The sequence below is a fragment of the Lepidochelys kempii genome, chromosome 3 (genome assembly GCF_965140265.1).
Source record: "Lepidochelys kempii isolate rLepKem1 chromosome 3, rLepKem1.hap2, whole genome shotgun sequence".
NCBI classification, from domain to species: Eukaryota; Metazoa; Chordata; order Testudines; family Cheloniidae; genus Lepidochelys; species Lepidochelys kempii.
This window is the reverse complement of record NC_133258.1, coordinates 24,627,347-24,640,555: the sequence shown is the minus strand read 5'-3', so window position 1 is coordinate 24,640,555 and position 13,209 is coordinate 24,627,347.

The following is a 13,209-nucleotide window of genomic DNA, read 5'->3' as shown; positions in this document are numbered from 1 at the left end:
AATTTACAGTAAAAGCAAAAGAACAATGAACCCTCAACCTGGTGCAAGAAAGATTCTGTGGCCTGTATAATGTTTACACCATCTTGTAAACATTTTCTTAAACGATTATCTAAGGCATTGAACCATGTTACTAGGAGCAATTCTAGTTTTCATTCTCACATGATTATGCAGCTGAATGGGGTGCAGCTGTATTGATTAAAACTCCATCGGAGACAAGTGGTCATCACATATGAAGAGCCCTCTGCTATACTGTACATATAGCTTTGCTAGCTGTGACTGAGTCATGAGACATGATTTAAAGATATGGGTGAAAAAAACATTGAAAAGACATCTCAAAATCCACATTTTCCTCTAACTTGTTAAAATATCAAGACTTTTATATCTAGCCAGTAATCTCCTTATATTTACTAACTGCTAAAGTGGATTCTGTATCAAATAGCAGTAAATCAATAGGTATTCCCTTATTGCCAGAGTGCTGTTATTGTGGAAGTGCGTGAATTGCATACTAATTGTAACATCTTATTTCCCAGGAGATCCAGCAATGGGTTGTTACCAAAACATTATTTTCATTGGAGATAATCACCTGAGAAATGGTAAAATGACTTAATCAACTCTAGTTAATTGGGAGAATGACACTATTTATGCTGGACACCATCATTCCTACCATCGGTAGGAAACTTTCCAATGATAGGCCAAATTCATCCACAGCATACCTCTACCAAAGCCATTAGAGTTAAGCCAAGGACACAATGAATCTGAGTCATTGCTGGTTGAGAATAAATTGCCTCAGTTATGTATTTTTGGAGAGACCATGTGTTCTGCTGACCTGGGAATACTACAAATTACTCCCATTGTTCCACTGCTGTTATTGCCAGCACTTGGCACGAAGAGGAATGTTTACCTTTTATTTGGTTTGCATATTTATGCAGTTCATTAATCTATGGAAAATAATCTCAAATTTAAAGTTTGCTAATGGGATATGGAAGGAAGAAATGGCAGATGGATTCCAGAGTACTGGGATATTGTGTGCACAATGGCCTTGGGTCTGAAAGTCCTTGCATGGTTTGCAGCAACATACATAAGGTTGTTAAATTGCAGTGCAAGTGCGAGCAGAGGCTACCCTTGTGCATGAGCAATGTAAAGTCCTAACTGCAGCCCTCCACACTGAACAGAGGGGTCAGGTTCAAGCGTTTCATGCATCTGCTCCCTTTAGCGGGAGAAAGAGAGGCAGTTTGTTCATGACTGGGCCGCGCTCTTTGTGTGTCCTATACAGTGAGGGGAGGGAGGAACCAGCAGGCTGAGCTCCTCCTTCTCCCCCCAACAGGGGGCTGTTTTGCCTTCCCACCTGCTGGAGTCTCAGTGCTGTGATCAGTGCTCAGACCATCCACAGCTGAGAGGCAATCCAGCAGCAGGGAACGCGAAGCAGCCCCATATATGGGGGAAGGGGGAGAAGCTCAGCCTGCTGTGTCCTGGATTCAGGGACACACAGAGAGTGCTGCCTCCTTGCTGCTGGGCATACTCTCCAGAGGTGTCCAGAGCAATCTGGGGGGAGCACATGACCCTGCCTGCCCCACCTATGCATCGCCTCTGCCCCCACTGTCCACTCAAAAGCATCTGGTTGGTACGGATGTGGACCACGGTCCAACCATTGACTATCCCCTGTCTTAAATATTGAACCTGCTTCTTGTGACACCCCCAGAGCCTTTCATTTGTGTCCCCCACCCCCACTAGTCAGAGCCACAGATCGCCTCTGCATGCAGGCTGAAGCTAAGCTGAGCTCATGCTGGAGCCATGCAGAACCATGCTTGTGCTCTGAGCAGTCCCTAGAATCCACCCCCCCCCCAGCATCATGCCCTCCCCACTGAGTGGTCCCCACCCCTGAGTGGTCCCCAGAGCACCCCCCCAGCTTTGTGCCCCACACCCCGAGTGGTCCCCAGAGCCCAGCACTCAGCCTCGTGCCCCCTGTCCATGAGCAGTCCCAAAGCCCAAACCCCCTCCCCCCAGCCTCATGCCCCTTGTCCCGGAGCTCCTCCTACCCTGGTCTCATGTCCTCCCCACTGCCAGTTCTTTAGGGCCACTCCCCAGAGCCCTCTCCAGCCCCACCCGCCACAACCAGCCTCTTTCCTTCCCCAATCCGCTTCCAGTCACCCACTTCTGCCATACCCTGGCCTCTCACCAGGGCTGCTTTCTAGAAACTCCCTGGTCCCTCCTGCTACCTGGAGCCTCCTTCCTGCCCCTCCTGCTATCCCAGCCCCCAAAGGTGCATTGCACTGCCAGCTGGATCATAGTCCAACAGCTTCACCTCCTGACTCCAAGCTCAAAAGTACCCACTCACATTCACACCCTGCTTTGCTGCCCAGATCCCAGTCCATACCATTTCTCTCTCCCCGCTTCTCTGCACCCACCCCCTCTCTGCCACTTGGCTCAATTGTGGGCACAGAGGAATGTTTTGGAGGGGGAGCAGCAATGCCTGGTGGCTCAGGCTTGCACCGTGAGTCCCATTTTCAGCTTAGGGAAATACAGTCACCTATCTCTTCAGGCAGGGTGGGGGAAGCTGGCAGGTGATCGGGGACCTTGGGGAGGCAATCCGGGGATTAGGGGAGTGGAGCTGGGTGAGGGTTTATACCTTGACCAAAAAATTTGGACCATGACAAAAAATTATTGACTACCTCTGATCTAGGGGTTCCTCTTAAGAATATAAAACAGAACCAGCTGAAACCCTATCCAGTAATCTGGGAAAATTTACCACCACCCCGTGCCCCTCTAAGAGGCAATACTTCCCCACTTGGAAGCACTGAGTCTGTGTACAACAAAAGAGAATTATTAAATGGGAAAAGGTGACCCAATATGAATTTAGGAAAACAAGACAATCATGATTCAAAAAGAATATGACCATAGGCCCATCCACTCCACAGCACATTGGGCACTGTCCTTTTGCCTTAGTTTCTCACCTTGCAGTGTGAAAGTCCAACAAATGACCCTTAACGCACCACTCCCCTCTCCCTCCACTGCATCCCACTCACAGGTGGTAGTGAAGACTCAGAATTCAGAGGTGCATTCACAAGGCTTTCACCTCCCGCCCGCTGAGCAATGAATCTGCAGCTGCTCCTTCTGCCTCTGGCTCTCTACTGCTACTGTCTTTCTGCCATGTCACATTCTGGGGTTCCACTACTTAACCCAGCTCTTGGCAATTTCAGCAGATAGTGGGGAGCCTCGCTGCCAGAGCAGTTTCTGTGTTGTCTTTCACTACAACACTATCAGCACACAAGGTTTATGACTTAGTTTTAGGAATCACCCACAGAAACAAGAACTCTCAGTTGATTGTAATCAGCTCAGTCTTTGCTAGAAAGAAACAGGTCAAATTATGCCTAGAACTCTTTAAACAGAGTCCCTAGCTACTGTCATCCATACTCCCTGCTTATCAAGTGAGGTTCAGTTCAAGGTGACCCCCCTCAATCAGGACATGCTACGCACAGTTCTCCTGCCCTTTACTCATACTATAAGTATAACAACATTTCATTACTGCTACATTCAAATACTAGAGTGATTTATAACCTCAAACCAGCCAAAATTAATCATTTTGGCAAAGCAGTTCCATCAGCTGAGCACCTAGGCAGAGTAGATGTCTCTATGCAAATATGGTCTACTCCTGAAGTCTTTCCCCCCAGCTTATCACTAGATGTCAGGGGAGAGCTCATTCAGACCTTGCTTACATCAGTTTTTCTGCTCTTCAGTGATTGGATTGGGAAAGACAAAAGAAAGGCTGCCTCTGTGACATCCAGGAAGCCTACTGTTCTAGTGAAAATAATGAAATGAGAGTTGCTGAGATATCAGTACTGTACTTGATATGAAACGCTGCATAAAAAGGATTTAAACAACAGAGTACACAACATGATGTGGCTGTTGAAGGCTCACCCAGTCTGTCAGTAGTTGCGTGGATCTGAGCACTTTTTTGCACTGTATGGAGAAACCCAGACAAACTAACTCCACCTGGACCAAACAGTGGTCAGTATTGGGAACAACAGAGCCCATGTAGGGAGGAAAGAACAGCTGCAGAGTGGGAATTTCCAGGCCAATATTTAGGGCAAGAGGTTTGAAAGTATCATACAGATACAGTGAATTTCTGACTAAAATGGTGCTACACAAATAAAAGGCTTAGCTGGGGTTTGAAAAATGGAATTAACTGTGTAAAGCTTTACCGTTGCTTTGCCATCTTTGTTCAAAGCGAAGAGGAACTGAGTGCACTGTGTCACCCATTTCTCTGCCACTGAGAAACTGACCTACACTGAAGATCTAAACTCTACTTACTCCTGGACACTCATTACACTACTCATTCTACTATTTAGTAGAGCTTCAGATGTTTTGCGGGTAGCAAAAGATAATGGCCTATGTTAGTTTTTGCTCAACTTTTCTTTCTGTTGTCCATATGTGTATGCTTTCATCTTGTCAGAGCTTTTGTTTTGTACTGTGGGTTGTATTGAGTGCTTTCAATAATCAGCATGTTTAGTTAAAAGCGACCCTCCGCCTCGGGAATATGTCTTCCTGTCACTTACAGTGGTAGCCTTGAATCTCTTAAGACACTGAACTGCAGAGGTACATTGGTCATAAAGCAGATTATAATTTTCTCTTGCTGCAGATACTAATTTATAAGGACGGAGGAAGTGTTCGTCTAGGACTTTAACTTGAACTGAACCTGACTTTAGCCTTTTATGACTCCAGAAATGTTAGTTACTACCTCCCTGGATTCTATTTTTATTTTTTGTTAAATTCCAAATTTCAGCCAGGAGCTGCAATGTGAAAACAGCATTTCCAGCCGGACCCGAAGCACACAGTAGCGGGAATCTTACGGGAAAGCCTTTTCTCGATAGATTTCTTCGGCTTTGTTTGAAGACACAAGAAGTTTGGACACAGATTCAAAAAGGTGGGTGCTTATCTAAACTGAGCTGCAACCTTTTTAGGTTGGGGTCTGTCCACTCAGAGTTGCTTGGAGAAGTAGGACCGTAGTCTGTTGCGCCATTACACCCAGGAGTTTACATACGAGTCTTTCAGTAAAAAATGTGGATGTTTGCACTGAACATGCTGAGAAAAATCAGTGTTCTCGCAGCAAGCACCTGTCAACAATGAATCTCATTTGCAACACCTCCCAACGGTAGACTCAGTATAAATGGTGAAGAAAAACATTACATGCTGGTCACAAGAAAGACAAATTGATGTTTATTCACCTTGCAATATTATTTCTGATGGAATTGATAGAAGCTCCTGTACATTCAGTATCTGTTTATATTAGCATTTCCTGGCCACAGGTGACTGATATTTTTCCTAATGCCTCTGAAATGTTGAATGATCAGACAAATATTGTTTTGGTTTTCTCACTGCACTGTAGATTAGTGTGTGATAGTTTAGCTGAAGCTAAAAATAGAATTTCCTGTTGAGGTTTTGCACTGAGGCACTGTAATCCCTAACTTTACCAACTCTAGGAAGAAAGCAAATAGGATTTGTGGCCTGATCCAAAGCCCACCAATGTCAGTGCAAGTCTTTCCAGTTACTTCACTGGACTTTCAATCAGGTGCTTTCCCCAAATCCTTTCAAAGAAAGGCATCACTAGACTACATGTGGAAAATGCAGACTTCTTCCTGCATTCAGTGGAAAAACTTGCTACCAAGGCGGTCTACTGCATGAGGATGATTGAGCTGCTATAATCTACATTTTGTTGTATCAAAATAAGCAATTATTCATTTCAGTTCCTGAGGTGTTTTTTTTTTTGCCTTCTAGTGACATTCATATCCCCCCCCCCACCCAATGTATTTTGAACAAGATTTTTTTTCTAGAAATTAGAGGTGAAGCTATAGATAAGACCATAGGATCACCTTCTGGAGAACATTCCTTGCCTTTCCTTGTATCCCCCTCACCCTCCAAGCACCCCAACACTACATATAGAAATTATGTATGTCTATTGATGGTGGAAGTGTACTGGAGAAGAATATTCCTGACTCAGTTTAAGAGTGATATATGTACTATTATTTAAGTTAGCTATCTTTTCAATAAGACTTGGCAAATTTTTTTTTAATGTTTGTCATCAACATTTCAACAAAAATGGGTAGGGCCTCAGCTGTACATTGAATATATATTTTACAGCTGTATTTTCACATTAGCTTCATGGCTGATGCTCCACCCAAAGACAACAGGGTAGAGCTCAGTGAAGAGGGGAACAACTGAAGAAAATAGCAGAGATGATATTTACCTTCTTGACTGAGAAGATATTGTCACCTTTCATTACTCACATTGCCCACAGAAGGATCCTGCTAAGCTTAGGCCTTGTTCCTGTTCCCACAAGACTCAATGGCAAACTCCTGTTGACATCAGTGGTGCAGGATCCAGCCCATAGTGCTCAGCGGAGTCGAGTTTGGTATGAGAAGACTTTTACAATAATTGAGTATAATTTTAAATTACATTAACAAGGGTCTAAGAACTATAGCTATTCAATTAACAGCTCTCTACAGGATATAGTAGATCCCAATACAACTCAAAGATGACCCTTGTGGCATCTTAATGAAGATGAAAAGGAAAGAGGTAAAATTCACATACTGCAGACGCATCCAGGACTCTATACCTTACAGGGAAAGTTTTTGTCAGAATTGGTTTGACATTATACTCCAGGATCTACAGTGAGAGAACAATATTTTGAGATACTGCTCACCTCAGGGAGCGTCAATATTTATTAGATGTGATAGCTTTTGAGATGTATGTTCCAGCTAAGAGTTTCATCCTTTCTTACTGGAAAAGTACATACCGCCTAGATAGATTCCAATGAAGAAGCTAGGCTAGAGAGTGTGTTGTCTATATTTGAATAAATTCAACATATACAAGACCTCTGACATGCTTAATGAGAGTTTTAAGACATGGGAAAATTATACTACATTATTCTTGATGGCATCTGAAACATAGATGTGCAAACTCCTACTGCCACACAGGCCCAGATCCTCAAAGGTATTTAGGCACCTAACTCCCATTCATTTCAAAGGAAGTGAGAAGCCTTTGAGGATTTGGCCCTCACTGCTCTCCCTCTGCTGTGATGATCTGAAGATACTTATGTGTTACTGTACTTCCATGTCCAAGTATATGGTTTATTTTATATGTCTTGTCTTTGTGTGTGTGAGGGAGGGTTCATCTCACACAAGCCCCGAATAGTTTAATGTGGGCCAGAAGCAGGCAATTAATATGCTGCATCTAGAGGGGAGCCAGGGCTTAATAAAGACTAATTGCAGACAGTGCCCATCTTGGGGAAGAGCTGGGATAGGATTGTAAAGACTGGAAGCAAGAGCAGGAGGAGGCTACAGGGAAGAGGCTTACAGGGACCCTCTGGAGGGAAAGGGAGTTGGTTGGTGTGACACTGCACCCCATATTCTTCATAGTGATATTATTATGATATGATTATAATGTATTTTATGCAAGATAAGTCATGTGAGGTGTCCTTGGAAAAGTTATGATTTACAGAATATGATTAGCCTATTTGTACACATGTATCATTTTTGTATCTGAAGATAAGAATATTGACTATGTATCTGTATTTCAAATTTTGTTACTCCTGGGTAATGCCCACTAGACAAGATGCTTTTAGTCTAGATAGTGGGTGGGGAAGGCCTATTCAGGGCAATGGGCCATTAGGAAAAACAATAGGCATTAGGAGAAGCTTATCCCCCATCTGGTGAGCCTTCCTGAGAATGCTCTAGAGAGCCCATAAGCAACGGCTGCTATAACTATACAAGGACATGTGACCAGGCCACATGTCTATGGACTTCATCTTGGAATGTCAGTATTTTTCCACAAACTGGTCTGGGAACCAAGTTTTGAAACAAAGGGCTCCCACCGTATGCTTAAGCTGTATAAGGCAGGTAGTGACATCATCTGGGGTTCTTCATTCTCTACCCAGGAAGACTCCTGGAAACACCTGATGAACAAAGACTGAACTGGGGGAAGTGCTGGAACTAGGCTAATGTGGTTATTGGCCTGTGAATTAAGTCCAGAGAAACCCAATCTGTAAAGTTTATGCAGCTTGTGCCTTAAGAATTTGCAGCCTGTTTGTACCATCTCTTAGACTGGATATGAATGATCAGATTCTCACCCTAATATATGAAACTTAGTTTGTGTTTTTGTTTATTTGCTAGGTCATCTGCTTTGATCTATTTGTTAACCCTTAATCACTTAAAATCTATCTTTTGTAGTTAATAAACTTGTTTTTCCTTTATCTAAACCAGTGAGTTGGAGTGAAGTGAATGGGAATCTTACCTCAAGGGGCAAAAGTTGTTGCATATTCCTCTCCACATTGAGGAAGGGGGGCAAACTTTGTGATCTTACACGGTACAGTTCCCTGTGCAGCGCAAGAAGGTATAATTTTGGGTTTATACTCCAGAGGGGGTGCGTACCTGGGGAGCTGGGAGTTGCCTTGGCTGTAGCCTTTCTATCGTTTGTTCATTGCAGGGGCTGGACAGAGAGCCTTCATGTAACTGCAGCTGGGTGTGTCCCTACCTCTATGAATGCTGGTGAAAATGGAGGCTATAGGGCTTTGCAGCTTGTCACAGCAGTACAGTGTTAGAGGGAGTCAGGCTGGTTGGTCAGGGGGCTCAGTGGTACCCCAGTTCCAGGTGGCACCCCAGGGGGAGCCCGTCACAGTGGCATAGTCATACAGGAACATATGCACAGCTGCTTGTTCTGAGTGAGATTTGCACTTTCTGCACTGGTGATGATTTTAAGTGAGTTTTAAGTGTGGTGGTTTGAGATCAGTCAAAGAGGTTATCAGTTTGTTATTTTCTGTTTGCTTATTTCAGGAAAGGGAAGTAGGGATAGAAAAGCAGCAAAATGAGTTAAAGTTAAACTAGTAAGAAGCTGGAGCTGTGCAGACTGCAGGCAGAAGAGAGGGGAAAAGAACACAAAAGACTTATGGAATAAAAACAGATGGAAATTGATGCGCAAGAAGCTAAAGAGCCATGGAACTTCAAGCCAAAGAAAATGGAAGAGAAAGAAAGAGAGAGGAAGCATCAACTGGACTTAATAGAGAATCAGAACCAGAACCTTCACACGCCAGGGAGTCCCACCTCTCCAAAAATCCACAAATGGGAACGATTGTGTCCTGCATACAGTGAGCCTGGATATTCCTGAATATTTTATCACCTTTGAGAGGCTGTGTGTACTTTATGAAATTCCTGAGGACCAAAAGCTGCCCACTTTGGTTGCAAACTTGTCTGGGAGAGCTCTGGATATATTCAATAAGATGTATGTGGAGATGCTTCAGATTATGGCAAATTCAAGAAAATGGTTTTAAAACAGTTTCAGATTATACCTGAAACATATAGAGTAAAATTTAGAAGCCTTTAGAGGGGTGTTGGGATGAGTAATGTGGCATATGTAAACCAGATTAAAGATTTTAATGGATAAGTGGGTAAGGGGAAAAAGGTGTTACAAGCTTTGAAGGAATGTGTGATCTTGTTGCTCAGGAACGTTTCCTGAGTATATATAGAGATGATGTGAAATAGTGTTTATGGGATAAAAAGGTGAAAACTTTTGATGAACTGGCTGCTCTAGCTGATCAATTTGAGCAAACCCAAGCATCTATTGCAAACAAACCACAGATAGAGAGGATTAAACCTGGTGGGAAGCACGGTTCCCGTTTTACCCCTGGGAAGAAAGAGGGTGACTGGCAGGCTGGATGCTCACCTCCCCAAAACCATTCCTCTAGTCCTCTTCCCAAATCTCCTGTAAAAGCAGAGGAGCCCAGAAGGTGCTATCACTGTAATTCCACAGAACACCTGAGGAATAAATGCCCTGTGCAAGGAAGCAACAGGCAGTAAGCAACTCATGGGAATCAGGGCCTGCTGTACAGTTTTGGCCGCCCCAAGCAGTGAAAAAGTCTGCCGCCACGGCCACAAATGGGAGAAGCTGCCGCCGATTTGCCACGGTGGCCGGAGGAATTGCTGCTCCTTTCGAACTGCCACCCCAAGCACCTGCTTGGAACGCTGGTGCCTGGAGCCGGCCCTGATGGGAATGTTGCTACCCAGAGCACAGAGGCACCTCAGGCAATTGCCACTTATCATACAGGGGTTGCAAAAGTAACCTCTGCCCTGCCAGGCATGAAGCACATAAAGGCTGCCAGGATTAATGGCAGAGAACACCTGGGGTGAGCGACACTGCTGTGAGAGCTGTGAATTGGACTTCTGTGCACGTACAGGCCTCCCTTTCCATTGGAAAGGGAGAACATAGCAAGAGGTGAAAATATTTACTTGTCATATTTTTAGCTTACAAAAGTAGTTTTGATCATAAAACTAATGAAAAAGGCAAACCAAAGGACTGAGGGTGAAAACTTTGCAAGCTACTGCTATATAGATTTAAACAGTGTAACAATAACTAGATGTAACATTCCTTGTTCCTAGAATGCAATCATTTAAAGGAAAGTGGAGTATATTTGCTTTGCCTAATTTTGAACCCATTCCAACATGGCAGGTTTGAAAGCTCAGCTTAAACACAAATCTCATTTATTGGGTTCAGGTTACTGTGGGAAAAGGAACAAGAAAAAGAATCAATATTAAAAATAGGGGGAAATGGAGTGGGAAACAACTACAGCGAAACTGTGAAATTACGCAGGAGAAAGAGAAAAAATGTTAGGGGTTGAGCTGCACACTTTCTCAGTCCACTTGCTGGCTATTGGAAAGTGGAGAGAGTCTACTTTTAACGCTGCTCTTCGTTATTTAATACTTTGGCTTTTAATTCAAGCAAAATATTTGAAGACAGGCAATTACACTCATACATGGTAGGCAAAGATACAATTCAGGCATTCACTCTCCAACAACTGGCTCAGGTTAGCATTAATAGTAATATCTTTGCGCTTGTGTAGCATTTTTCATCCATAGATCCTGGAGTGCTTTACTGTGTCATTATTCTCATTTTACAGATGAGGAAACTGAGACATAGGGAGGGAAAGTGACATGCCCATGGTCACCCAACAGCAAAGCTAAGGCTTGAACCCACATCTCCTCAGTGCCACTTCAGTACCCTAGCCTCTAGGCCACACTGCCTCACTGCTCAAGCTTTATTATACATTGTGAAACAATTTATAGCTGCAAGGAAATGTTTGTATTGAATTTTCATAGCTCAGCATCTGAGTAATTTTTGTCTCTCTGTTCCCACTTAGATCCTCCCTGTTATAAATGTGAGAACTGCTACTCAAACAGGGCAAGCTCTCTTTCACCCCACTGTGATGCAAGGTTCATTTCTGATATGACAAACAAGCAAGGTTTTTCTTCTTCTTCTTCCAAAAGTGGTAAAAAAAAAATTCAATATTTTTCACCCTTACCTTAGGTGCAAAACTTTCCCTACAGTTTTCATAGCAAATAATGGTGATGTCCTACTGCATCATCTGTCTGGTGACTGCCTAGAATTTTCTTCCCACTGTCCAATCCACCCGTTTAGAACTACTTCTGAAGCATGTAAACATTTTCCATCTCTCTCTCTCTCTCTGTGTGTGTTTTAATTTCCTGTGGATAGTTCCATCCTGACTCCTTTTGTTGCTCAGTGTATGCCTAGTTTTGACAACTCTATATTTCCCCACAGCACTCAAGGGAGGAATACAAGGTATGTGGTATGTATTACACAGTAACAAGGAACAAAAGGCAAAAATAAAGACATATCTTTCTTAATTTTAAGGCCATGTTTTCAGATATGAGTCCCCCACATTGTACCTGAAAATAAACATTTGCATACATGAATGGGCCTTTGTCCAGTGGAGATGTTTGCAAATCCAGCTCCCACTTCTCGCTGCTTTCTGGGGAGGTGGATTACCTAAACTGATGGGAGAACTCCTTCTGTCAGCATAGGTAGCATCAACACTGAAGAACCCCCGCAGGGCAGCTTCAAGTGTAGACAAGCCCTTAGTGTAGACCAGGCCTGAGACACTTTTCCAGACCTGAAAAAGAGCTTTGTGTAGCTCAGAAGCTTGTCTCTTCACCAAAATAAGTTGGTCCAGTAAATATATTACCTCACCCACCTTGTCTCTGTAAACACATAGTCACACAAGTACTTGCAAAAGTTTATATTTTGTTTGCAGAAAGAAACTCCTTAAAAATCATACGTTTCTGTAAAATACATGAAAGAGGTTGTGAATCCTATCAATGTGACTTTGCAGTTCTTACTAAAATGAATGTTTACAAATACTTTTAATGAAGCATTTGTTTAGCTGTTTTTGAAACACTAATTTTTGATGTAAAGATAGTTTGTGTACAGAAAGGTTCAGAACTGGCAGTCCTCTAATTATCTCTAGATCCAACCCACTACTTTTTTAACTGCTACAATGACCCCTCTCTCCTCTATAGAATGGATGGTAAAGAGGAGAGTGTTTCCAATTCTGTGTTTTCTGCAGACAGTCCAGTGTGTGAAACCTACCATGGATTTCAAAATGACTGAGGAGAGGCTTGCCATATTCAAAAATGCTTAAATAGCATTCCAGTGTCCTGGTGAATAGGACCTATGACTTATTTATTGTGCTGAATGCAGTTGTACTTCCTTTTAAAAAAAGTAATGTTATCTACATATGGTTGTCCAGCAAAGACTTGAGAAAATGGCTAGACTTTGCTTGGATGTACTTTCCTACTAGACTGCCAAGGAGATTGAGAATCATGAGGGCAACATGCTCAGAAAAAGCACTAAGGTGGGTGAAGAGGAAAGGTTGGAGAAAGGAGTCAAAGCAATGGTGTTAAGCCTGGATAAGAAATTCAGGATTTGTCCTGTTGCTATTAATCAATGAAGAAGGGGAGGATTTTGACTGAAGTAAACAAGTGATTGCTAATGTTCTATGGGATGTCACAAATTTAACAGTTTTCTACCATTTGGCTCATCTGCTCTCTCTACCTCTGTACTATTCACCAGTACATGTTGCATTAGGCACTCCTGCTCTATTCAAGGAGACTTAGAAGGAAGACAGATAAATCACTCCTCAATCTCCTCAGATGAGACTTTTTAAACCACGGAAGGTATAAACAGCTATAGTTACAGAAGGCATTTGAGTGAAAGGAATGCCACTTTGCACTGAGTGTTCTTTGAAAGCATAAGCTTTTCATACTATATTCAGGCTTCCAGTTAGAATTTGTCACTTCAGATGCTGTATTTGAACATTTGCCACCCTTTAGCACCATATCAGCAAAAACCCAGCTCAACTGGTTTTGA